At 37.1% G+C, this 26,062-nt stretch overlaps 1 protein-coding gene across 2 annotated transcripts in view; it reads right to left on the reverse strand.

Moving 5' to 3' along the window:
• The window catches only part of LOC128862394 (lateral signaling target protein 2 homolog), a 136,634-nt gene extending 111,785 nt beyond the window's left edge, over positions 1-24,849 (reverse strand). Inside the window, exon 1 of one of the 2 annotated variants that reach the window (XM_054100979.1) lies at positions 24,096-24,846. The gene's annotated coding sequence lies outside the window, so the exon portion shown is untranslated. Of the gene's footprint in view, positions 1-24,095 lie in introns of both variants that reach the window. The other variant, XM_054100978.1, reaches the window with a different exon arrangement.
• Between the last annotated feature and the right edge of the window lie 1,213 nt (positions 24,850-26,062).

The raw sequence follows: 26,062 nt of genomic DNA on the forward strand, positions 1-26,062 counted from the left end.
CTTTAATAACCTGAAACCAGTAAAGACAATTTTAAGCAGAAGAAAATTTGTTGCATGAGTAAGGACATCAAAAAACAAAAAAGGGCGCTGTCAATCAGCTACTTTGGTCAGCGAAACAAACGAGAGCTGTTTGTTGTTGCTGCCTGTTGTTGCTGTTGTTGCAGAAAAGCGGTAAGCTTAAAAGTTACTTGCTATTACTAAGCCCCAAAGAATTTGAGTAGCATGTACTTGTATATGTATGTGTGCATGTCTAATTTGTAACTTTTTTCACTTGCCACATGCCACATTTCGGCAATACCAACAAAGGAACAAAACAAAGTACACAAAGTCAACAGCTTATGTAAATATATGTAAATATGCCACAATGTCGTACTAAAAATCTTTGTTTGTAGGTGATTAGGTAGATGAAAAAGTGAAAAGGCAACTTTCAACTTCTACACGCAAACAACTAAAACTTTTGCATCCAAAACAGAACTTTTTGTTTTAATGAATGAAACTGTAGGATTGAAAACAAAAATTGCGTGTTAGTTATCTTTATGTCGCAATATGGTCGTGTATGGCTTTTGCTGAAGCATTTTTGTGGCACCTACACCTAAATGTCTACACTTGAGTGCGCGTTGGAGGTTACTTCAAAGTTTAGAATGCTTTTCTTTGGCGCATATTTTGAAAACAATTAGCCTAAGTTAGTGGCTTGAGATGATGCCATGTCAAGGCAATGGAATTTTCATCGACATTTACATATCTATTATACATACGCACGAGTTTACGCAAATAGAGGAGGAATATTATAATAACTAGGCATGTTTGTATGTATGTTGAAATAACAAGTAGAAGTTATTATTTGAGAATTTGAATTGCAAATAACCTTGGTTTGTGATCATCTAGAGTAATAAAATTGGTAGTAAATTGCTTATGCACACTTTCTGTCACACGAATTATGATAGGCGAGAGAAAGAGTGAAATAGCCACTTCAGTCATGATTTGAAGTGCTACATTGAGTAAGGAACTGAGTCCAGTGTTAAGTTTATTAGTTTAAGTTCATGTAGTACACAAAAAATCGTGCTCACTAACTGAGTTATAATAAAGCATTAAAAATATGTTCCTACTTTCGCGAAAAGTCGTTTGCAAGGGACAGATTATTTCATCAGCTTTGAAAAACCTCTAACATAAAACCAAGAGCAAAAAAATCTGCTGTTGTTATCTTCTATTTCCTGAATTGCCTATCCGGTGCTAGATGTTGGCGGGCACATTTATTAATTTAAATGCATACACTCGTTTAAGGGAATTGCATAACTTATTTCTTAGGAAAGCGCAAAAAGATGGAGCCCCATTTATTCATGTGCTATTCGCAAACCCTTTGGCCCCATTACAATAGAAGGAGAACTCAGAAAGTTCTGGGGACTCCACGCCATTCAATTTCCACACTCATAGCTGTATTTACCTGTCATTGGACGAAGGGAAGCTAGGTTTACCATTTAACCCCCCTTGCAGAAGCTGTGAGAACCTTTCAGAGAAGGAGACTCTTGAACACTTTCTCTCCGGGTGGGGCAAATAGACGATTAAGGTCAATCACTGGTTTCTTTGAAAGCCTGGGGCAGTGCTCTAGCCTAAGTCCCATCAATATTTTCTATTATATCAATAGCTCTGGCTAGTAGTGGGTATCTTCCTGTTGGGGGTCTCATAATGTTATCAAAACGGCGCTTTAGTTCTACTTGGGGAGTACCAGAGTGGTACTTCCACCATTTGACTTACCTACACTGGTTTTACATTTCAATGAACCTACATAAACCTATGCACATTAATAACAAAGGTAAGGTTAGGTTAGGTTGACCTGGTTTGCAGTCACGTATGGGCCGATTTGGTCCATAGCGATACCAGATGGAATTCATTAGTGATCCATTTTGAAATAGACCACCCGCATGCTGTCCGTTTAAATTGAGAATTTAAGAAGTAATTCCCAATCCACTGCTGAGATGTCTTGCAATCTATCAAACTGTGGTGCCCCAAAAATTTTAAGCTTATTTTGAGCAACATAGGACATCCTCGAAGGAGATGCTCTACAGTTTCCCTTGTGCCTTGCTCCCTACATTTCCAGCGTTCTTCGCTGCCCGAGATTCTGTTCTTATAAGCATACGCCACTACTAGGCTACGTCCCATCTGAGAGATACGAGGTTATCTTACCGTCCAGGGAAGACACTAACTCAACATGGATAAATGATGATTCACAAAAATGGTACAGATGAATCCAAAACGCTCCAAGTATTAGGAACAGGAATAGTTGGGCCTAGAGCACACAAATCCCTAACAGTAAGTACCATAATGGAAACAGTGGAAATCATATCCAATAAGAGGGTTCGAGAAAGTAAAAATTTAAATACTTTCGGACAGCCAATCGGATCTCAAAGCCTTGAATAACTTCACATTCAAGCCAAAAGTCCTAATAGAGTGTAACAATGCACTCAACAAACTGGCCACTCATAATCAGGTCTCACTGATTTGCGTACTAGGACATGAGGAACACGAAGGAAACGGGAAGGCAGACTTTTATGCCAAAAAAGGGGCAGAAGAGCTATTTGTTCGGCCAACCCCATTTTTCGGCTTTACCAAAAATAATATAAAAAAGGAAACCAAAAAATGGGGCCAAACTAAAATCAGGGAACACTGGAACAGTACAAGCGGCCTTAATGATTCCAAAAAGTTTTTGAACTGCAATGCCAACAGAGCAAAATCTGCTCTAACCCTAGATAGAAAAGGCCTAAGATTACTCCGTGGAGCACTTACAGGTTACTCTGCCGGTAATAAACACTTTAACACAATAAGATTATCTAGTACAAGATTATGCAGATTCTGCTGTGACTCCTCGTCAATGGAACACTTAATCACCAAATGTGAGGCATTACGCCACAGGAGACCCAGAATCCTGGGCTCGTACCTACTAGAGGAGGATGACTTACAATAGATCAATCTGATCGCAGTGCATAAAGGCCTTAGTCTAACCCGTACAAGCATTACCATTGCCATGTCCCATCAGCACGCCCATCAAAGTTCTACAATCTCTTCGTGTTAGTGATATATAAATCAAGTACGACTGTGATCGTCTTCTTTAGACACGATCTTTGCATTCTTGCAAGTGGAGAGACTTTCCGATCTTGTCCTGAATTTTCTGATCGTCTCCTTCGTCTAGTTCGTTACATAATTTTCAGATTGACTTTGCTATTTCGTGAACGAGATCAGAAAATAGAGAAACCCCATTTTTTGCTATATCGTCTACTATCTCATTCGCCTCAATACTAAGTGCTGGAACCCTGTAGAAGTTAGTTAGATGTAACTTTCGTCCTTTTTGACATCTTCTTAGAACTTCTTCATTTGTGATATTGTCAGTCCAGGGAATCTTAAGTAAGCAACTATAGCAACACATCTCGAAGCCTTCTATTTTATTTTTGCTTATTACTGCAAGTTTCAGCGTTCATTACTCCATACAATAGTAAAGGATCTGTTAGTCAATTCTCTGTCAGTTAGAATATTGGTACCTAATTTCCTTAGCCAGCAGTTTAAATATTTGAAACCGACTACATGCCCCATTGACCGATCAGTATTTTAGCGATGGCGTGCGAATACTAAGATTGCGATCTGCTAACAGTCATCAACATTTTTTTCTTCAACATTTGTAGTCAATCAATAAGAATTACTTTTCTGATTTGTGATATCTAATAAATGTTTGCTATATTCGAAAAAAAATCTTCGTTTGAAAAGTTTTGTGGCTTTGCTTTGCTACGAAATTTCAAACAGTTCAGTCACAGCGCATTTTCAAGTATTTGTTCCACTTCGTATGTTGCTTTAAATGCCGAAGCTATGTGCAACCAGCACAGCATAGCATATACGTGTTTTTGTTCAGTAAATTGTGATAATTGATGGTCTTCAGATTATTTTTTTTATTACTATGCACAAAAATGCTCCAAACACCTCTGGGAAATTACATACACATTTTAGACGCTGCTACTGGAATCAACGTTTCGAAGCTTTTTCTGACGGACGATATTGGAAGCATTGCAAAAGCCCACACGGAGGAGTAATAAAGAAAGGAAACATGAAGCAAAACTGAAATTTTCATGGGCCATTTTGACATGATGGAATGAATTTATGATAAATGATAATTACGAGTATAGCGTTGCCGTATAGCAAATACTGCAAAAAAATGTTGATACCAACTATCAAGAAGAAAAACTACTTGCTTCAGAAACAAATATCGAGTTTTTACTTACAAGTACAGGGTATTGAAGAATCATTATGACTATCTCTAATATATTTGTGGAGAAAAGTGCACTGAGCTGAGCAGTAGAAAAATTGTTGGAGTTACTACTGTAACGATGGCTAAAAATGAAATGCGTTGGAAGGCAACTAAAATGTTGTCAGCTGCTAACAACGCATCTTCGCTTTCCAATAAACGCATCTGTCAATTTCGTGTTTTAACTTTATTCTGTTTGCTGACATAATTTTCAAAATGTCACCAAGCAAATCAGTGCGTCGAGTTCAGATGCAAATGCCATCCAAGACACATTCAACAAGGTACAAGTGATTTCGACATTCCTCTCATTTGAACTGCAACTGAAATGTAAATTCTTAACCCTTTCAAATTCATGATTTTTTTTATATTAAATTTCGAATTGCAAGCTGTGCGACTGTTTTTAAATAATTAAATGAAAAGGCATTACGAACGGTGTGCTGTGTGTGGGTCTCTTCTCATAGTAAGTGGATAGGCAAAATTTCAAATTGTGGTCTGATAAAACCACTTAAGTGAGAACTCGTTGTGAACATAAAAAATGGAGGCAATTGTTAATAAATTGAAGAAGCATGCACTTCCACATATACGAGGATCGTGTGAAAAGTCCGTGCAAAGTCAGAGAGATGGCACTATTGGCGCGTATTGAGGTTATATTTGGTTAAGGGGGAGCCTGGTTTATAAGGTCAAAAAAATCAATTTTTCTTTTTTCATTTTAAGCGATTCCTAATATATTTCAGAATATTCACACAAAGTTACAGAGCCTAATTCTCAATATTTCCGTAGATACAAAGCCAAAGGTAGGCGAGCGTTAGGTAGTTACGCTCTGACCGGATAGCTATAGTACAAACTTAATCTTCATTTCTCGACTTTTCATTTTTATTCTCTCTTCAGTATTAAATTCTCTTCTATTTGAACTAACAAATCAGATAAAAAAAAATTTTTCAAGATTTTTATACCAAGTTGAAGTGAATTTTTTTTTTTTTTTATAGAAAGGCATTTTTTTCTTTAAAACCTCCAAAAAGTTGAAATTTTGGAATTTCTCTCAGTTTTCTTAGTTCATCTAGAATAAAAAATCATGATAATTATAAATCCATTTGAATTTTTTTGCTGTAGATAATAATTACGAGCTGTATCTTGTACGCCAGTTGGAAACTCCAGCGTTGCAGCGCTCTACTAATTTCTATGTTAAACATTTTTTTCAACTTATTTTAAACAGTACAAAAATTTTATATACTTTTTAAATGTTCATCAAAAGATGGAAAAAACTTTGCAGTGCTAAATTAATTTGATGAGAGACGCAATTTTTAGACCTCATAAACCAGGCTCCCCCCTTAATAGCATCTCTTGGAAGAATACACATTCTTTGTATTTGGCATTCGTTTGAATCGAGGAAGTCGAGTGATTTTCCTTTTCCATCAATGCACCAACTCACGCGTTGTGGTCCACAGCCCCCTGTTCTTCAGACTTGGCATCCTCTGATCTCTCGGACTACTATTTGTTGCCCAATTCGAAGAGATGGCTGGCGGAAAAAATATTTTATTCAAACGAGGAGGTGACTGCAGAAACGACTGCCTATTTTTCACACTTGGACAAATCCTATTATTCGAAGGGCATCAACAAACTAGGACAGTAGAACAGAAAGGTTTACGCCAAACAATGAAGTAGTTTTTATTTCTAAAAAGACCCTCTTATGTACCATAACACAAAAATGAACTAACTACTAAAATGAGGCTGATTTTAAGATAATTTTAATTAAATATTTAAAATTCATATTTACAGTTACCTTCATTTTAATTGACATTGAGTATTAGCAGAAATGGTACATGCACCACAAAGGGTTAATTTGCTTGCTTACGATATTTTACGTAATATTCACGTATAAGAGTGTTGAACAAGTTGTATGTGCCTTCAAAGTCATCAAAGTCAGTTGTCGTAGTAGGAAATTACAGTTCAGCTGTTAAAGCTATGTTGAGGCCTTCAGCAAGACAGAGATGGCTTATCAACATTTTTATGCTAACATGTGGCTCATTTGCTGCAAGCGTGCCTGCCTAAGTAAAAGTAAAGAAATATTTTCATCTATTGAAATACAGTTAATTTATACGGCCATGAATTTTTACACAGCATAAAATAAGTGCTGATGGTCATTTCCAATTTCCCAATTTTTTTCTTTTGGATTATGACACGCTTGCAGCAAATGAACGGTATGCAAGACAACATCATTAGCAGCCATGAAAGATATGGTAGAGAGAGAAATTTATCAATAGCAAAGTAAAATATCAATGGTAACTTTGAACTACTTTTGAAACACCGAACACATTGATGTGAAAACAATGATTGGATGGCCGAACCTATGCTATGCTATGTCCATACTTGTACAAACTGATGTCCGCGTCTTTATCTCCGTGGCTTACTACATTAACAATATACTTCATTTATAGATTAAAGAAGAAATATATAAATTTGAAAGCAAAAATCGTTCTTTACAAAATTTTCTTCAACACAATGGTTGACATTTTTCCATATGTACCTGGTTATAAATTTTCAGGGATGATGTCACAAGAAAGCCACGTACGACACACAGCTAATCCATATTGAGCTCCGGCTACTACTGCTATTATTCTACAATGGATTGACATATGTACTTGCACATACATACAATTGTGTGGCATACAGTTCAGCCAGATGATTTTAATGCGAAACCTTTTTAAGGCAAAAATGCACTCGGAGTTTTCAAATAGCTTGCGCGCGGGCAACAGCTGTGAGAAGATACTTTTTGCTCGCATTTGATGTATTCTAGCCACAATGGGTATTAAATAGGAAGCAAGTGAATAACCGCCGTTGCGGTGCCCTAAAGATACAATTCTAGAGGTATTAAGTTGCGTTGTGTAGGCGGCCAATTAAAGTCGAGCAATAATAACGCAAACGTCGAAGTAGCAGCGCGCCTATTTATTAAAATTCTATAGATTGCAGTTCATGTCATGAATTATACTTGAATTCGTGTAGATCGGACTTCTCATTTCTTTCTAAGGCTTATAACCATGGTTGCCCCCAAGGCAACGGGCTCACTTGGGCATAAGAAACTGTTAGGCACATAGGAGATACTTGAACTATGGAGATTAGGAATTACAAATGAAAAAACACAAGCCGTTTTTGAGAAAACTTTACAGAGTGCAAATATTCGCAAACACATTTGATAGACTACTCCTCAGTAGTAGTTAAGTAGTGGGAACCAGGACGTTTTAATTCAAACCTCACGAAAGCAGTGAGCGACTAAGGAGTAGAAGCTCAGTTGATTCCATCTCCTCGATTTCTAAGCAGTTACCGCAGAAGGGACTCGAAATGTAGTTGATGGACGGTTAAAAAATATAACTGTATAATTTTATTTATCATAGCAAAATTGATCCACTTTCATTTCACAGTAGGAATCTTACGTGTTAACTAAAATTGTATCATACTGCTTCAGATTTGCCCTGCAGGGGATGTACTCGATACACATTCATACCACACATACATAGTAAAGGCTTACCAGACACTTCAGATACCCCGACGTGTGCTACGCGCGCTAGATACAAGCTCAACTGATAAGTGATGAAGCTGTGTAAAAATACCTAAGAGATGCCGAAGCTGATGCCACTTATATGGATATGATGGATATATGAATCTACATCGTAGTCCAATCCATACATATGTACAAGCACAGCTACATACACTTGTTTGTATATGTATGCATTTTACATGAAAATATCGAAATGCGTGTGTGGTGCGATGTGGATATACTGTTTGACGTACTACAAAGTGACTGTTGATGTACAGATACTGTGGCTTGTGGTAACTTGTGACGATACTCCAGCGAGTTAGGACAAAGATGCGAACCACAAGAGCAGCCAAACGAGACGAGACAAGATGATTTGAAACGAGTATTGATGCAACATTATACGGATGTTTATGTGTGGCAAGTGATGCTGAAAAACACAATGCAGAGCAAGCTAAAGGTACAACAAGAAATAATGTAGCTTGTGTGTGAGGGGGTAAAAGTACTTAGTATATTAAAGAAAACTTAGATTTCAACTTGAATATACAGTGGCGGCAACGTAGGTAGTAGCGTAATTTTGTTGAATACTATCCCGGGTGTTTACATTTTCGATTTGCGAAATCAGTATGGAATGGAAGGTAAAATTATGCTGGGTGTTTTGAACTTAAAATGGTAATAAAAAACAGAAATACTATTTACTGCCTGAGAACTTTCGATATCGATAAGTGTGGTTTGACAACTGAGAAAGCCAAACTGTGTTGAAATTTCGGTTCAGTAAGGTTTGGCAAGTCATCATGAATGGAAAAATTAACTTTGAAAAAAAAAAAAAAAAAAAAGAATTAGTTCGCGAAGTTCATAGAGCACTGGCGGCATCATCGGACATTATTTATTTCGAAATGCGGAAGAAGCTGCCGTTGCGGTGAATGGTGAGCGCTATTGAGCCAAGCTGACTGAATGTTTTTACTAAAGCCACCATTAACGCCATACGACAAGATTTATGGGAAAAAGTAGTAAAAAATTGAACTGATCGAATCGACCTTGTCCGCGGTGGTCATTATTGTAATTATGATTTCAAATCGTAGGGGAAAACATCGCATATTGCGTGAAACTGATTACGAGGAAGATCCATTCATTTAAATTTGCAAAAACTGTTGTCGACAGCTCAAATCACTTGAATATTGGGAAGAGGGAAGACTAGAAATGTTTTAGGATGCCGTTTCGAGCGCACTATTGGGCAAATGTTAGGCAAATAAAGGAAAATTTATTAACTCTCAACGATGTAGGTATCCAAGAATATGTGATCGAAGAAAATATATCTGGGAATAATTGTGAGTGCAATAAAATAGGTTCAGTCTTCGAAATCGATAAATTGCCAATGTCAAAGTGAGCTTAAGTCATTCGTCTAACAAAATCGTCTGAAATTCTCAACAGGTTAGCCACAAAATTGATTGACACAGTGTGTGTGGGCTTGCAATCCATAAAAAAAGTTTACTGTATAGATCCAAAGCCAATGTGTTGACCTTAAAATCTATAGAATAATTAAAAAATAGCTACATCCTGCGCTTAGTATTCATTACTCTGCTCTACTTTCTACAATACAATAATATGAGATCAATATTAAAATTATCAACGCAGGTCAATCAAACTTTAGATGCCTAAAGGTCTGTCTACATACAAATTTGGAATCGCATTAACATTGGGGACGAAGCAACGCCAAAACTTTCTTAACTAGGCTTATAATTTTAATTTTAAGCTTTATTTTGTAATAATAACAATAATATAAAGTCGTTCACATAGCTAAAGTTGAGTAAAGAGGGGCAACTCTCATCCCTCCGCATGCATCGACTATCATCATATGTAAACAAATAAAATTATCTCACATATTTTTAACCTAAATTAAATTTAAATGCAGTTATTATTGTAAATAATCAATTTTACTAACTTTATCACGCATAATTTACTCTTTTTAACCTTCGTTGCCACAACATTCATTATAGCAAGTACTCCAGTCTCTCGTTTTGCGTAAAAGCGAAGCAACGCCAACGCGACGTGAAAGTCGCATGTAGACGTGCCTTAAAAGTTGCTGGCTTCTCTTCATCATAACAGTTTCTACAAAAGTAATTATAGGGATCCTTAATTGGCTTGCGTGTCTTTCGACAAGATTCTGACGTGTAAGTAACGAAACGGCCCGGGATAGCTCGTGCGCACAAGATATGCGATTTTTTCATTTTCAACACTTGAACCGCTTAAAGGAAGACTGTCCTAAAAGCAGCTGACAGCGAACCAACGACATTCCTAAACTCTTCTAAGTCTATGAGACTGATTCGGACGTAGCTCTTCTTGCAAGCTCCTCTACTTGTCATTTTAAGAGATCTGCCGCAGACTTCGAAGAAAACTTCTACTAGGTTCTTAGAGCATACAAAACTGTAAAGATAAACTCATAGTATCTCTTCCAAAGCGTTACACTACGTTGCAGTTTCCAATTGTGTGGGCATCACTGTGTGCACGCAACCACATACATACTCATGTAAACGTAATCATTGCCACAAGAGGCAATCAGCTAGCCAGCGAGCAAGCAAACACAACACGTCACCCAGTCTCAGCCACGGTATCAACCAGTTGGGGCGGCAATCAGTTGAGCCAATTTTCAGATCGATATCTTTCCAACAAAACAAGTAAACGTGCCACACAATGCAGCTCCCAACAATGCAGTCGAAAGAAATTTAAGCCAAATAAATTTGATACAAGAACAACAACACCAACAAAGCAAAATTTGTATGTAGACATAACAGAAATGGTGTATAAATCTTCTTTACTCGCATAGGATCCCAGAGGATGATAGTAAGGATACCATGAATACGTGCGCAGCAAACTAGTTATGAATTTTTGATAACAGCAACTAGCACACAAAAATAGTAGAATGAAAAAAAGTAGGAAAACAAAAAATGAACAAACTTGCTAAAACACACAAAGAAATTAAAAGCGAATGGAGATCAAATGAAGGCAAAAGCTGTTTGCGAAAAATTAATAAACATAAAAAATTATGAAGTTACCGCTTGATATGCACACACACGTGCGAATATATTGCTAGAACTTTTTCAGTGGCAGGAGCTGTTTTTCCAAAGGAATTGAGTTTTGTTGATTCCAGCGCCTCTGTTTATAACGAAGAAATGATTAATGATGCGAAGGCGAGCAGTGTAAAGGGGCAGTGAACAACAGCAGCGGTGCCAGCAGCAGCACACAAAAAATTCAGATGAAAATCCGATTATTCATTCATGTGTGCACGAACTTCATTCGTTGTATTATATGAATGTTGCATGTCTGCAGTTGAGCCAAAGCAATCAAGAAATCGAAATTTTTTACACTTGATTAAGGTGAATGTGAAAAATTTGAATTTTCACCCGCCGGTGTGGAGCTACATACACACATACATACGTACATACATATATAACTAGTCGATTTTGCTGGTGTCGCGCTATTACTCCGGCTTGCTACTCCCAACAGGCACTTCACACCAATTCGGTTTTACTTATGCAACTAAATTTGTTTACCATCCGCTCAAACATACCTACATCCATCGTCGCCGCCTCTCTCTTCTTTTAATACTACACTCTCGCCGCTCCCGCCCCTGTTGTTCACATATCAATCGTTCATTTGACTTTTGAAGAATTTTCTTCTATTGTTTATTGACTGACTGGTTGACTGGTTGACTGGCTGACTGCTTATTTGTGATTGCCAGTGATTTTTACTTTCAAACTTTGAGTGCGTCATTTTTCATGTCATGCATCGTTGAAAATTTCTTTTGTTTCGTTTTTTGGTAGTGCACGTCGATTGATTGCGATTAAACACTGTGATATATGTATTTGTTTTCCCCTATTCTCCCAAATCTTTTTGTTGTTGTTTTTTTTTTTGTTTTTGTATACATTTTCTTGCTTACTTGTGGAATTTTTGCTTTACGCTGATCAAAAATTACATCAAATTAGATAGCTTTGCCCTCAAAGAACACCCCGTGTCTGATATCTTCAAGCGTTCAAAAAAAATTCGAATAAATTCTTGTATTAAAGAAGTATGAAAGTTCCAGCTGGAGTTTTTATAAATTAGTTACATATAAGTATGTACTGCATTTTCACACTTTTGTAGGTATGTAGAATTGAAAGTAATATTCATAGGCATGTTGCCATTAGATGCAACTCGATTATAAAAATGAGATATTGAGTCTTGCAGTCAACGGCAAATTACTTAGATCTGTGCCGAAAGGCTCTAATACTGCAGCTATCGACCATAGGTGTAATCGCTCAAAACTTCCATTGTTCGAAACTATTTTAGGACGCATGACCTGACAGTTGTGGTGGAGAGCTTCAACGGGCGCAGTCTGCAGCGCATTTTACCATAAAAAAGATATGTCTCACGGCGTATCTGGAGGATGATCTAACATTGGATGCTGTACTTGGCTGAAAGCCTCTTGACAGACTATGTGAAATGAAGTGGCGTATTGTCTTAGTAGGGAGTCCATGATATGGACAAATTATGACTGTTTTTATCCCTACTCTTTCACGGAGTTTAGTAGGGGCTTTACAATAATAATGTTGACTATTGTTCGTATCGTATCGTGGTGTTTTTAAGTTTCATATGAAGCCTTTTTTAGGCGGTTCAAAAACAAAAAAATAACACAGTTCCAGGCGAATGAATGGATTGTTTTGCTTGAAAGAAATGGCTTCTCATAACATATGTGAATAACTGGTGGTCGCTGGTATTTGGCCCATGAGTAATTACTTTTCTCCTAGCAACTGTTTCGGTATTTAACAGCCACACCAACAGAAGTGTTCATAATTATCTTTCGCTTGATTGCTATTGATCTAAACCTGAAGAGATTATTATTTTTTGACAAGAATCGATTGTAAATAACGGACTATAGGTAGTAAACTTCGAATTTGACATGAACTTTCAGGTATGGAATACAAGCCGCGAGTAACGACGGGCCTAAGATGGATCGCGATGAGGTTTGTTGAGGTGTTCATTTCAAGCAGCGGTGTCGCTCAATCCCTACAACTGAGAAACCACAAATCGGAAAAAAATTTTGTATCAAAAGATATTAATGATACAGTGAATAGACTATGCAAAATAGAATGTGGATGATGAATTAAAGGGGTTTGACTAATTAGACTACTGCTGCTAACTGACTCCTCAGAGCTTATTAAGGAAGTACTGCAATCAGCTAACACACTCATATTGAAGCGTAGGGTTGTGAGTGGTCTGCCTCAAACCGCCGCAGCTTGGACATATTTAGAATACAGTTAAGTGCCTTCATAGCTACTTGGCTATCTGAAAACTTCAGTTTAGTTAAAGCATAACAGGTAGGAGCAGCAGAGTCGCACAATTTTCTAGTAGCAAACAGTCACGCAAGACAAATGAGAGTAGAGAACGATTGAAATTTCCATAACCTAATTTTTAACTAATATTCAAAATAGCGTAGCTAGTAGGAAAATAATCTAGGGCTTATATTATCGACTCAATACCTATGAAACCGGAATTAATGCATGAATGTTGCCAGCTACAAATGTACGACCTTTCGAACTGCATCAAAACATTTTTTTATGATTTTGAGCTCTGCAAACAGCATACACTTTGCAATATTTCCTGTAACAGATATTGTGTGCCTTTAAACTAATCCATTTTGAGTTCCTACAAGTATAATCAGGTGTTACAAGACAACAGGTCTAAACTTTCCATTAGTCGCGCGATTTCTTAGTCCAAATTTTCACTATTTACGAAATATTGTTTTATCGAAGGCCGAAGGTCAATTTCACTCATTTTAAAAACTACAAAAATAGTGTAATTTGAACTATGTGAAAAAATGCCGAATAGTGACTGTTCATCTCTGATTAAAATTAAATGCATCTTATAAATTAAAAAGTTGGTGTGGCTCATCCGCGTGGGGCGTTGAGGCCCGTTGGTCTGCGACCCACGAACACTAACAGTATTATATCCCTCAAACAGTAGAAGTCTCCTTTCTCTTACCGCAGTATTATGGACTCACATTCCCTGCCAATTTCATACCGATTTTTTATATTTTCTAAAATAAATAATAGGACTATGAATAAGTTCGTGCGGTTTTTTTTCGAAATTTGAAACTTTATTGACGTAAAATGGTTACAAATTTAATATTCAAAATATTGTCCATCGCTTACTACTACTTTTTCCCATCTTTCTGGCAATTCACGGATTCCCTTTGTGAAAAATTCGGTCGGTTTTGCCGCAATCCACGAATCGATCCATTTTTTGACTTCATCGTAATTACGGAAGTGCTGGTCAGCCAGGCCATGTTGCATCGATCGGAAGAGATAGTAATCGGATGGCGCAAGGTCTGGACTATACGGCGGGTGGGGTAGGACATCCCATTTGAGCGTTTCTAAGTATGTTTTGACCACTTGTGCAACATGTGGCCGAGCATTGTCATGTTGCAAAATAACTTTGTCGTGTCTATCGGCGTATTGCGGCCGTTTTTCTCGCAGTGCTCGGCTCAAACGCATCAATTGTCGTCGGTAGACATCCCCCGTAATCGTTTCATTCGGTTTCAGTAGCTCATAATACACAACACCCAGCTGGTCCCACCAGATACACAGCATAACCTTCAGGCCATGAATATTCTGCGCCGACGTCGATGTTGAAGCATGGCCAGGGTATCCATACGTTGCCCGACGTTTTGGATTGTCGTAATGGACCCACTTTTCATCGCCAGTCACAATTCGATGCAAAAAACCCTTTCTTTTGTGCCGTTGAAGCAGTTGTTCGCATGCCATAAAACGGCGTTCAACGTCTCTTGGCTTCAATTCATACGGCACCCAATGGCCTACCTTTCGGATCATTCCCATGGCTTTTAAACGTTTGGAAATGGTTGATTGATCAACTCCCAAAGTTTTTGCAACCTCTTCTTGCGTTTGAGCCGGATCTTGATCGAGCAATTCCTCCAATTCGGTATCCATGAACTTTGGCGGCGCACCCTCGCGTTCTTCGTCTTCCAAGCCAAAATCACCACTTTTAAAGCGTGCAAACCACTTCTGGCACGTTCGCTCAGATAGAGCATGCTCACCATAAACTTCCACCAAGATACGATGACTTTCGGCTGCTTTTTTCTTCATATTAAAATAATGAAGAAGAATTCCCCGCAAAAACACATTATTTGGCACGAAATTCGACATTTTCAAGTGTGGTAAAAATATTGTTGTTTACGCTTCAAATAAAAAACTTATACTGACGTTTGTGCCTTACGACAGTAGCTCTCCAATGAATGTTTGGAAATGTGGATCGATGGAATATTAATCAAGTTACGCCATCTGTTGTAAAACCGCACGAACTTATTCATAGTCCTATTATAAAAAAATTATTCCCTTTCATTATAAGCAAACCTTTTGTGATGGTAATGCAAAGCCAACAGTCAACACATCTGGCAGCAATTAATCGAATTGAGCTGTGCTTTGTACAAAAAACGTTCAAAATATAAAAAGCGGCAACACGACGTGATTTTCTTTGATGCCAATTCACAAATTCACCACTTCCCCGACCAAAGCGTGCCAAGAAAACGGCAAATCCGCTTAGCTGAGTGACACTGTCCCATGCAACTTGTACAAGAAGCTTATCGGGCGGGAAAGTAGCTTCATCTGATTAGCACTTGTTTACACTGATAAGGCACGCGCTTGCAAAGAAGCACGGCGGTGCTTATGAAAATATGAGAAATTGGCTCAAAAGGCGAGCGAGCATTTACTTTTGACGAGACATTTACAAAGTGCCCGAAGGTTGAGGCGGAAATTAAATTGAAATATGTTGTATAATTGTCGAGCAGCCATAGGCACTGGCAATAACAATTGTATTGTTGTTTCACAAGTATAACAAATAAGTAAATAAGTAAAAAAGAAATATCGAGTAGTAATATGGGTCATCTACAAGATTGAAACGGAAAAGTTACGAGAAAAATCCGTTACAAATACCAATAAAGTAAGATTGAGCGCTTTTCATATTTCTTTGATTTTAGCTATTTTGAAAAAAAGCCAAGAAGTATTAGGAGCCATTTTTAAACTCATATAATCTAAATCAACTTGCTTCTTTTAACCAGAAATAAAAGCTTTTTGATGATTGATATTTTTTCTGGTTTTTTAACATTTTTGTATATATCTATGTTAGGACTGCAAAAGAGATGTTAATGTTTAAATAAAAATTTGAATCTCTTTACAAAAAAGCCACCTTAAGATTTGTATGTGTAGGAAAAAATTTTAAAAGTCTTACAACTTATTTTACACTATTTCTTTTCTATTTTCCGTGGAGTTCTCGGGTTCAGGAACAATTCCCCATTGTGTTGCAAGCTCGATTTTCGATTTTCCCTTAACCCCTTGCCTTAAAACAACGTGTGGGAGACGTGATCCCACTTCCGTGCCTAAAATGTGAACCTCATATTAGACACGCGCTGACTTTTTCTGGCCAAAAGTGCAAAGCTCGTATCAGGCAAACGATAACTTCTTCTGGGCAAAAGTGAGAACCTCTGGTTAACAAGCGTGTCCCTTTCAAATCGGGTGTATCATCGACTACAACATTCCCTGCAAACTGCCGGTATTTTTCAGTATTTGTTTATTTTTTTTTTTAGAAAAAGTTTATCAGTACTACTTACACGAGCTGTGTCAGTGTTTTGCTCACAACTACCCACTGTTCACGTTGCGCTCGCTTCGTATTTTCAAACGCAACATTTTGCCTATTAATACACTTTATTTTGCGTGAAAAATGAGTATTTTGATTTAAGTACTGGTTTCAATCCGCAGTCGCTCCGAATTAATTGATTACACTAATCGACTAGAATTAACTTTTAAATTACGTTTTCCACGTATAAACTTTCATATACAGGGCCCGCCATCTATCGTTACGGATTTGAACTAGGTAGTATTTGAAGAATGGTAACACTTCTGATTTGACAGAAAATTAGTTTTATTCTTCCGCTGAACGAAAATGGTTGTGTATACGCTCAAAGAACGCTGGGAAATATTGCGACATTACTTTGAAAATCATGGTAATGTTGCAGAATGTGTACGAAAATTACGTACGGCAATGGGAAGAAGAAAAGCACCGAATGAAGCGTATGTGCGTTACTTTGCAAAAAAAGTAAGGGAAACTGGGTTGCTTATTGACAAACCAACGCGTAACCGACCAAGAACCGTGCGTACACCCGAAAATATTGCCACCAGGAACATCAGTTCACCGTCGTTCTCAACAATTGTACGAGATCATTGAGACGAATTTTGCGTAAAGACCTTGGTATGACGCCGTACAAAGTCCAATTGGTTCGGCAGCTGAAGCATATGAATGAAGTTGTGTTCCATCATTAACCGGAAGGATTATACTTCAAAATAAAAAAAACGGTTTGGAAAAATATTGAGTAGTTCCTTTCTTATAGCATTTTTAATTCCGTAAAGTTATATGGCGGACCCTTTATTTACATAAGTCTTGCAGACGGAAAAATAAGTTTTATGGAAAAGTTACTTACAACACAGGGCGATAGGCCGAATCATAGATAAAGAAATCGATATATGAACTAAACCAAGCTCAAATGTAATCAATTTGGGATTAAAGTTTTTTCACAGTACATCTGAATTTATTTAAAGAACCTTAAATTTTCAACAAAGTTCTACAAAAAATTTGTATAAATTAAAAATTATACAAAATATAGAAATATTAAATATGGAGGTATATAAAGAAAAAGCACAGTGCACACGAGCCTAAGAAACACCTCAAAAATGTTTTTTCACACTTTTTATTCTTGAATATCTTTCCATCCATTCCATCTTTCGTCCATTTTCATTCAAATTCTTTAACAAAAATATATTTTATGAAATGCTATAGGCACTAATACCTACAAAAATTTCATCCCTCTTCCTTTATTACTCCCAGATATATAAGGATGAAAGATTTTCCCACCAAGTATTAGGTTGAACAATTTTAACGTATTTTTAAAAAAATTCAGACATTCTGAGAAATATATTAACTAAAAACGCTAATTTATAATATTTGAGCTTTAGTCTCTCGTGATTAACGATTTCCATAAGTGTAATAAAAAAATTCAATTTTGTACTTAAACTTAGGGAAAAATGGAGATATTTCAAGAGCGAATTCTAAATCAAAGTATCAAGTGAAGCCACACAACACATGAAGTGCGCTTGTAATAGGAAAAAATGAATTACATTATTGAAAAAAAACGACATTTATTACTGGTTACATTAGAATCATTGAATCACGCATCATTCAAGAAGCTCATAAGCACCTTTTGTGAGATGTTATTCAGTTCGAGTGCTTCCAAATATGGTCGGTTACTCCTGCAGGTGTCAGGCCTGCTAAGAGCTCCATGCCGACCTATTACGTGTGCTGCTGCTTCTAGCTTTGCGGCATAAAACCTGCACTGGACTCTATCTGCACTCCGCTTCATCAATACTTTGAAATTACCAAAAAGAAAGCCTGCGATTACTCTGGCGCTATTTCTTGTTTTTGTTGTAACGGCAGAAGCATTCCCCATAAATTGAGTGACAGTTCTTGGCCGGATATAAATCCGGTTCGTTCAGATAGCATAGAACCCACTGTTATGGGAACGCGCGGTGTTTAATATTGCGGCCACCGTAGCTGAATGGGTTTGTGCGTGACTACCATTCGAGAGTACCTAGGTTCGCGTCTCCGTGCATGAACATACAATAATAGAACCATTTTTTCTAATGAAGGTCGCCCCTCGCAGGTAATGGCAAACCTGCAACTGTATTTCTGCCATGAAAAAGCTCCTTATACTCGTATGGTAAAAAATATCTGCCGTTCGGAGTCGGCTTGAAACTGTAGGTCCCTCCATTTGTGGAACAATATCAAGACGCACACCACAAATAGGAGAAGCAGCTCGACCAAAAACCTCCCAGAAATGTACACGCCAGTTATTTATTCATTTATTTAAACGGTGTTCTGGATTTCCGAAATAAAATACTTCGCTTGTCTGTTACCTTTCACAATCGTGAAGTTCTCAATATTGAGCCTGCTTTTCCATACAAACCCAATCACTCATACAACCCAAAATTCCAATAATGGAAGACCGTTAATATGAATTTTATTACGAAGTATTTTATTTTTCTAACTATTATTTAATGGTCACTTGAAAGCTTGGATTTTAATACCATCACATTTTTATTTACCAGATTTTGGTAGCCATTTTCTGCAACACACCTGCACAAATTTTGTGCAGTAAAAAATATCGATTATCACAACACAAAACTAAAATTTTTCAACTACTATGTACGATGGGATGATGGACAAATTTCTCATCAACACTACTTTGCCAACGTTCTGCGCCAAATCTATGCCAATATACTCGTATCTCTGGATTGGAAATTTGAGAATTCGTGCAGAAAATGTGAAGCCACTCCAATGTATGTACATGCGAAATCAATTTACTGTAATGTCAGCAAAAAGCCCACCAGTGGCAATTGCCAATACCAACAACTATGCACAAATTCACTTTCAGCAAACTGAAGCATTTAAAACGCTTCAAATCCAATTAGTAATAGGTGACACGTAAATAATCCCATTCAATTGTGATTTGGTAGGCAAATATCAGGAAAAAAGAGAAGTCAGCTAAAAAAGCAAATAAACTGTTTGCCTAAGTAGTTGTGCTTGCACACACATGTGAATACTCGCATAAGCACGCGGCGCACGCGAAAAATGTTGAAAATGACACTTTCAGTCGCCTTACTAAGTATTGACAGTAAGCACACAAATCACAGACGAGCGCCACAAATGGTTATATGGATGTGTGCAGCTGCCACACACAAATGTTACAGCGTTAAAATACGTGTTTTTTTTCATGTGCAAATTTCTAATACGTGAGCGTTCGAAGTTAATACGTATGTGTGTGTGTAGTAGCTATGTTTGCTTAAATGTTGCATAGCGGCGAAGCAAGGAAACAAATGTATTTGAGTGTTAGGTATTTTTTTTATTAAGTGATTTAAGAGAAATTTTAGCAATTTGTTATAAAATATAATTTATTTATTTTTAATAAAAACATTTTAAATTATGTTTCGCTAGCGTCTATTCATTTTCGTTTGCCGCTTTGTTGTTGCTTTTGAAGCACTTGCAGCAGGTTTAGATTTTCTTTAGCAATTTTTGTACGTACATACATACATTACATATTTGAGTTTGTTGTCTTTTGCTTCTCGGCAAAAGCCGGTTGCTGGAGCTGGAGCTTCGCTAGTGGCAAATGAGTAGCTCGATTACCAGGCTATTGAGGCGGCAGCAAGTTTGTGCTTTTGCTTTTATTTTGCTGGAAAATTAGCGGGGCGTAAGCACACAAGCACACATGAGAGAGGCCGTACAAGCACATGCATGCGTACAAGCTTGCTTGCATTTGAGTGTACATGTGTATGTGTATGCATTGGTATGTAGGTAAATACGTATGTATGGGCAGCACAGCTGAACAAGTTGCAGAAAATTGAAATTGTTGTTATGTTTTCCCTTGTTGTGGTTGTTGTTGTTAGATGCTACTTCTTCTAACTACTATCATACCACGACTCACTGCTCCTCTTGCTTTGTTAACGTCCCTCAGCCACGTACATTGAATCAACGAAGCAAATCGCGAATTGCTTGCAGTTGATGACCGCGTCCGAAGCGGCAACATCCGCGACGACGACGAGGACAACAGCTAGTAGCATAACAGCAACTACAACAACAATAAAGATATCAATAAAGAAATGCCTTTGTTGCTGTTGCATATGGTGGCAGTGCTCTGCTTATGGCCGTATGTGCCGCTTGTGCACTTGACGAAAACAACAAAAACAACAACAAGCTCTGCTGTAAGCACAATAAAGTCAGCAACGTCAACGACAATTTAGAGTTTTTTCTTCTTTTTGTTTTTATGCCAGCAACATATGCAGATGCAGAGGAATCTTTGAAGTTGTTTGGTTGGGAGTGAGTGTACCGATGTGTGTGTGGTTTGTTACAACTCTTAGGCTCGTGCAAATGAGCGGAGGTGTATTGTCTGTGCATATTGCAGCTTGTATACACAAATATTTGCAATTACGCGATATGTTTATGCATTTATTTTAAGGTTTATTTATAAGGTTTATGATTTTTTTTTAAGTTTCCTTTATTTTTCATACGTTTAAATATTCATAATAGGACTATGAATAAGTTCGTGCGGTTTTTTCCGAAATTTGAAACTTTATTGACGTAAAATGGTTACAAATTTAATATTCAAAATATTGTCCATCGCTTACTACTACTTTTTCCCATCTTTCTGGCAATTCACGGATTCCCTTTGTGAAAAATTCGGTCGGTTTTGCCGCAATCCACGAATCGATCCATTTTTTGACTTCATCGTAATTACGGAAGTGCTGGTCAGCCAGGCCATGCTGCATCGATCGGAAGAGATAGTAATCGGATGGCGCAAGGTCTGGACTATACAGCGGGTGGGGTAGGACATCCCATTTGAGCGTTTCTAAGTATGTTTTGACCACTTGTGCAACATGTGGCCGAGCATTGTCATGTTGCAAAATAACTTTGTCGTGTCTATCGGCGTATTGCGGCCGTTTTTCTCGCAGTGCTCGGCTCAAACGCATCAATTGTCGTCGGTAGACATCCCCCGTAATCGTTTCATTCGGTTTCAGTAGCTCATAATACACAACACCCAGCTGGTCCCACCAGATACACAGCATAGCCTTCAGGCCATGAATATTCTGCGCCGACGTCGATGTTGAAGCATGGCCAGGGTATCCATACGTTGCCCGACGTTTTGGATTGTCGTAATGGACCCACTTTTCATCGCCAGTCACAATTCGATGCAAAAAACCCTTTCTTTTGTGCCGTTGAAGCAGTTGTTCGCATGCCATAAAACGGCGTTCAACGTCTCTTGGCTTCAATTCATACGGCACCCAATGGCCTACCTTTCGGATCATTCCCATGGCTTTTAAACGTTTGGAAATGGTTGATTGATCAACTCCCAAAGTTTTTGCAACCTCTTCTTGCGTTTGAGCCGGATCTTGATCGAGCAATTCCTCCAATTCGGTATCCATGAACTTTGGCGGCGCACCCTCGCGTTCTTCGTCTTCCAAGCCAAAATCACCACTTTTAAAGCGTGCAAACCACTTCTGGCACGTTCGCTCAGATAGAGCATGCTCACCATAAACTTCCACCAAGATACGATGACTTTCGGCTGCTTTTTTCTTCATATTAAAATAATGAAGAAGAATTCCCCGCAAAAACACATTATTTGGCACGAAATTCGACATTTTCAAGTGTGGTAAAAATATTGTTGTTTACGCTTCAAATAAAAAACTTATACTGACGTGTGTGCCTTACGACAGTAGCTCTCCAATGAATGTTTGGAAATGTGGATCGATGGAATAATAATCAAGTTACGCCATCTGTTGTAAAACCGCACGAACTTATAAATATACCTATTATTTTGATTTCTTATATGTATTTTTAACCTATTTGATTTTCATTATTAACTTTTTTATGTTTTTCGGGCTTGTGCTGAATTATATTATTATTTTTTTATTTTAAAATTAAAATTGTTTTAATTACTAATTATTCGCTTGGCAGTTGCACCGACTTGCACTTGTTTAGATGAGCCGCATGAATAATCCATTTTTCCAAAAAAGAAAAGTATTTAATAAAGTAGAGCTCACAGCGAGCTAATAAATAAAACAGCGCAGCTGACATCGTTACGCCGTTCCCCGACAGCCGGTTCTACATTACTGCAACGACCCGGACTTATGTGACCGAGAACTGCCACTTCGACAGCATTCCCCCAAAAATTCTTTCACAACAACAAGCATGTTTAAGCGTTTGCATATCGGTTAGCAATTTCAAGGTCATGGCTTTGGCCCTTCCTTCAAAGATGAATATGAAATTGTTCGATACAATTTTGTTTTCTAACAACGGCAATGAGAAGCTTCTAAGCGTATTTCTGTTAATAAAAAGCTTCCCATAAGCAATCAATTGCCAATAAATTGGAAACTTCGACACTTGTGGTAGGAATGAGACGCCTTAAATTTGCAAATATTTCGATTGGTGGATAATTCCAAGACGCATGTCACATTTTGGAGTCTCCTCCAAACTTGAGCCTAGTTTAGATAGGCTCACATCAAACTGCCGAGTTGGCATGTAACCTACTATTGGTATTAGTATTATAATATCCCCAATGGTATTCATGGCTAGAATTCATGGCTCATCAGTCCAACTCCGGCTACGCAATCCACAGTATTTTTGCGTAGAACTCCTTTCCGTGTTAAAACCATTGAACCCAAAATTAAAACGTCATATGCGTGTATGTAGTAAGCAGGCACAATAACCCCCATTCCCATCATTAACACTAAACTCAAGTACTTAATTTTTGTTTTCATTTGCAGGCATCCGGCAACACCATACTGTTGTAATTCCAATCTTCTTCTTGTTCGCGCTTAAAATTGGAATGTGATTGCATAGGCAAATGAATTTGCATTTAATTTTAATAGATATAATTAGAATATTAGCATAAAAATCGGTACAAACACGCGTGTGAGTGTATATTTGGTGATTTATATGAAATGTTAAAAAATATAGAGTGTAATGTGGCAAATTATACTGATGTTCCCAAGGGCATTTTGAATGTAAATAATTAAAAAATTATTATTTCCCGATTAATTTAAAGTTATAAAGAGTGTTCCTTAACACCTCACTAACATCTCCACCAAGTTTCATTAAAAAAAACATTATAGTTTGCCAGAAATTCCAAGATCGGCATTGTTCTAAATTCCAGCCGTATTCATTTTTAATTTATTTATTTATTTGTAGGAGTAATAATTATAAATAACCAATACACTAAAATTTAACAAGAGCGCTGGCTATCAAAGTCTTCGGCTCGAGATTTATACTTATAAGGTTGTTTTAGAGATAATTTTCGATAAGTACAACTTGGCGATAGGTAGGATGAAAGGTATATTAACAATAAATGTATACATTTATTCAGTTAAATTTCCCAATGACAATACGGCTTTAAAAAAATGTGTTTGAGTTTTTGCTGTTTCGTGCTTGTAACGCAGTGACAACTTAGGCACTGCATTTAATTTTTGTAGCTCTTTAAACAATATCACCACTTCAATTCAGTAACCAATATTTTTAGGACTTGCGGATTTTTTTGGATTTTAATTACAAAATAAAAATGTATTCATGTGAATCACACAATTTTTTTTTTTTTAACAAACAAATTTATACTTTATTAGTTTTATTTATTACCATTTATTTATGCGCGCTTTTCCTTTAACCATTAAATGATTTCTCGCTTTTTGTTTTTTTTTTTAATTTTTTGTTGCTTGTGAACGCTCGGCTATTTTTTTTTTTTTTTCAAAAATAGTTTACTAATTTTGCTTTTGCCATGATAATCTTTTCAATATACATTCATATTTTACGTATTTAAAATTTTTTTTTAATATTTTTTTGTACTCATTTATTTACTTTTTTCACTTTTTCGCACTTGATTTCACTACACTCCAGTTTACTATATTTACTTGCAAATGACATATGTGGTCTTCTTTGAATATTTTTATATTTTTGCGTTTATTTACTTTATTTCAATTTGAATTATTTTTCATTCCCGATCGCTTTCCTTTTAGTAAACACACCGTAGTACCATCGCTCGTTAAGTTGACGAATCCGTTCACATTCGTTCACACATCCGCACGTCAACGTAACGCCGCACTTTTGCTTCAATCAATTTGAACCGGTCTCAAGCACTGAATCGCACTCAATGGGAACAGGTCCGTCGAAGCTAATATTTTCCGGCGTTGCGCGACACTTATCACATTGAGCCGAGCAATGAGCTGTATGAGCTATTTGCTGTTGCCACAATACCAACCATTCGGCCACTGTGCTTCATAGCGTTCTTGCACCTCACTCAATTTCCACCTTAGCATATTGGTAGTTGGGGCCTCTACCTTATGTCCGACGCATGCATTTGGTGGTGTGTTTCAATTGCCATTTGCCCCGTTAACCACATGCTATTGTTATTGTTGTCGTTTGCGCATCTGTGAGATATTCTGATTGTCTACCCTCTTTATTCTTTTATCTGTTAAGTTAGTGAGCATAAAATGGTTTTGATGGCAAGCTAAACTCAAAACTCACTCATTCAGGAGCGTGTTGCTCTCACAACAATGTTTATGCGCTCTTGAGCGCTATCCCTTGAAATACAGTGAATATGTGGAACACTCAACTTTTAAAGTTTCTCTTTCCTTTGGTTATTTAAGTCTTTTGCTACTGTTAATAAAATGTTTACTTGGCTGCTCTCCGTTAATTACCCACTGCATTTGGAAATTTCAGTTGGACTTTTTTTATGCGCTAACAAATTGAGTTGTTGAGCAGGGAATGGCATAAATGTGAAACATGTTATTAAACAAGAACTACTCACGCACACACGCACACGCACGTGTCTGTCCATTGAATATGCGCTTCGAATTTAATAAGTCTATTTTGAATTTGTATCTTCTGGCTAACACATTCGTACATACGGGTAGCTATGTGAAAACCTATTGAAATACTTACAAACATACAAATAACAGGTAATAAATACTTTCCTCCCCGCAGTCGATCAACAACTGCATTTCTTTGTTTTTCTATGACTTTTCAATTTTTATTACTTTATTGTGGGTGAATAAATATGCACACACATATGTGCATGTGTGCGCGCATGTCCATATATAATATTTACGAGTTTACCTTTTGAAAAGTGCCTTCATTCGTTAAAACTGGCTGACAATAAAGTAATAATCAAATAATATGATAAAATATTACCAGCTTCACAATTAGCGAGTTAAGACTCACAGTAACTAAAAAAACACAGTAACTAAAAAATAAAAATTAAATGAAGCCTGCCACAACCTGGCACTCGCGGTTCTACAAGCTTTGTTCGTTTATGAGAAGATAAACGTGAAAGAGACATTTTTAAGTATGCTTTATCTTTAATGAAATATTCTTTTTCTAATAAAATTTTTATGATCCCTTCAGTTTATTCCATGATTTATTTAAAAAATAATCACTTTCATAAATAAATAATTTCTATACATACCTATACATATGTTGTTTTGTTTTTAAGAGGAGAAAGCATAGAAAGTCTCACCACGTCAGTGTGAAACTTTAACCTCCTACCTTCAAAGTGCCTATCCCTCCGGTACAACCGTTAAGTATTTCGTCGGAAGGCGGTTTGAGCG

This window comes from Anastrepha ludens, chromosome 4, assembly GCF_028408465.1.
Source record: "Anastrepha ludens isolate Willacy chromosome 4, idAnaLude1.1, whole genome shotgun sequence".
NCBI lineage: Eukaryota > Metazoa > Arthropoda > Insecta > Diptera > Tephritidae > Anastrepha > Anastrepha ludens.